Source organism: Penaeus monodon, chromosome 9 (genome assembly GCF_015228065.2).
Source record: "Penaeus monodon isolate SGIC_2016 chromosome 9, NSTDA_Pmon_1, whole genome shotgun sequence".
In the NCBI taxonomy this organism is placed as follows: Eukaryota; Metazoa; Arthropoda; class Malacostraca; order Decapoda; family Penaeidae; genus Penaeus; species Penaeus monodon.
Window position 1 is genome coordinate 14,880,647 of NC_051394.1, and position 2,500 is coordinate 14,883,146.

At 50.8% G+C, this 2,500-nt stretch overlaps 1 protein-coding gene across 3 annotated transcripts in view; it reads right to left on the bottom strand.

Moving 5' to 3' along the window:
• LOC119576972 overlaps window positions 1-2,500 on the bottom strand; it is a 91,139-nt gene that overhangs the window by 15,576 nt on the left and 73,063 nt on the right. The window contains exon 1 of one of the 3 annotated variants that reach the window (XM_037924640.1): window positions 1-212. This exon is cut by the window's left edge and continues 29 nt beyond it. The exons of the other annotated variants lie outside the window; for them this stretch is intronic. The gene's annotated coding sequence lies outside the window, so the exon portion shown is untranslated. Of the gene's footprint in view, window positions 213-2,500 lie in introns of those variants that run through there. 3 annotated transcript variants of the gene reach the window in all.

Sequence of the window (2,500 nt, forward strand, 5' to 3'; positions counted from 1 at the left end):
AGAAAATAAAGGCTGAGATTTAAATCTCTGTCCAGTCGGTAGAATCCGGAAAATAGATCACTTCTCACACACTACAACAAATTGCTAGCACAAAAAGCACAGACAAATCACAGTATCGTACCATAGCACATCACTAATTCCAGTTGCAAATCACAGTCACAATTTCGCATGGGAATCACAGAGCCCGCGCGATCCTGACGCGGCAACCAACACTTGGCGATTGTCAGACCGTCTCAGACTCTCCCAGTAGGAACCGCGCGAGTTGCCACCGAATCTTTTTGCATCCTCGCGTCTTGGGCTCTGTTCGCGGCTTCTTGGGCGAGGAAAGAACTTATCGCTTTACCAAACGTGGTGGGTAGATACTGCAGTTTTAAAGTATTGTGTTCAGTCTAGGAAGTCGTTTGGGGTTCATAAAGATGAGAAAAAGGGCAAGTTTGAAAAATCGTCCGGGAAACAGGGAAAATGGCAACTAACCACCTGTTTCTAGCCTGGGTCTCGGCCTTGAGGGAAACAGCTGAGGCACCGCGCAAAGAAAAACGAAGAGACTCAATAACCGAAAGCGCAGGAGTCCCACTTTACAAGATCAATCTCTTTGGCCTCCTCCTCCTCCCCTCGCCCCATCCCTTCATGCAACTTTTCTCGCCGTGCGTACGTGCGAGAACACTCCAACCTCGGGCGTCCAGCTGGAGGAGGCGAGGGCGGGCACGAGAGGCAGAGGGACGGTTTCGGGGCGGCGGCGGAGAGGCGTCCGACCTTCCAACAAAGAAGAGGAAAGACGAGGAGGTTTGGGAGGCTGGAGGGAGGGAGGGAGGGAGGGGGGGGCTGTGCTGTACTCACTTTTCATGGGGTGCAGAGGGGGTTGGGGGGAGAGTGGGCGGAGGGGAGGAGAGGGAGGGGAGGAAAGGCCGTTGTGTTCCGAAAAGACACAAGATCTCGCCGGAGGAAATAAGGGCATGCCGATCACTGGAGCCGCGTGAAAGGGAGAAAGTATGCAGTGCATTCGTGTTCCCATCAGGAAAAAAAGCTTCTCGTTTAGGCCTACCCGAAGCAAAGGAGCAAAGTTTCAAGAGGGGGAGGGAGGCCTAAGGTCTCGGTCAAGGAGCAATAGCTTGTTTATAATGGCAGCCGCTGTTAACATACGCCAGACTTTTAAACCGAGGGAGCCAGACATCAGCCGGGGTTAAAAGACTTGGCATGGAATGTACACAACTTGTTAAGGTTACTGTTCAGAACCGTATCATCTGCCACTCGTTTTAGCTCATAAAGGCGAGGCTGACTCAGAAAGGCTCGTAACAGATCGCGGAATGCACAGATGCATCACCGCGAGTGGGATTCGAGCGGCGATCTATCTCTGCCTCTATGGAAATCCGATCGCCCTGACAACCGCGCAACACCCTTTAAGGCCTGTACACATGCTCAGCTTATATTCGTGTAGAGTAGCTTATTCTGAAGTAAAGTTATGTAATATCCTCACTGATAAACAACAGGAAGGATCCTCTCCATTAGAAGCGCTGATGAATTTAACAAAGGTCGGTCTTTGGCGTCTGGCAAGGCATAAATCGAATTAGCACATTCAGTACAACAATAAAAAAACAAAAAAATAACATCATATAATACGAAGCGATGAGTTACATGCGCAACACTACAAGGACGATATCAAATTATAGCGCCGACTAAAATGTCAGCCACACTATGAGGTCGACAAATAATGGCTAATGAATATATCTCCGGGGCTGGACGTGCTATATATCAGTCCTGCATTTCAACGACAGTCGAATCATGATGGATTTGGTTCAAAAGTACTAATTTAATCCCCTCCCGAGAGATGTGACCGCAAGGGGTCATCTTGGGTCAGCGCGAGAGGTCCCTTGGGGGTCAGGGACGGGACACTTATTAACACCTGGAAGCATGGGCAACTGGGGAGGGAGTCGCGGCAGGGTGTGCGTGGGGTGGGGTGGAGTGGGGAGAGTGGATGAGGAGGGGGAAGGAAGTGCGACAGGGAGGGGGAAAGGGAGTAGGTGGGGAGGGGGAAAGAGGGTGGGATAGGGAGTGGGAACGGACTGGGAATGGGGAGGAGGGAGAGGAATGGGATGGAGAAGGGAGGTAGATAACGATGGGGATGGTGAGAGAGTGAGGGGGGAAAGGAAGTGCAAGGAGGAAACTGAGTGGAATGAGGAGGAAGAAAGGAGACTGGGATGACCATCTTCCAAGAAGATAAATATGCGAAACATTACAAGCATAGTAACCACACAGGCGAAAAAGACAGTCGGAAAAGCCCGACTGAACCACCACACACTCTCCATACTACAAATGGGCAGAGCAAAGGGTCACAAAATACCGTAAGCATAATCATACTAACAGATGCATAGGCATTCAGCACAGGCAGTAATAATGTCAAATACACCGAGCTGATGAGCAGCCAGTCGGCCGGGCAGTCAGTGTGCATGGCAGGCGGGAGACTATGGTGGCGTTGCATGACTTCACTGCAGATCAGACACTG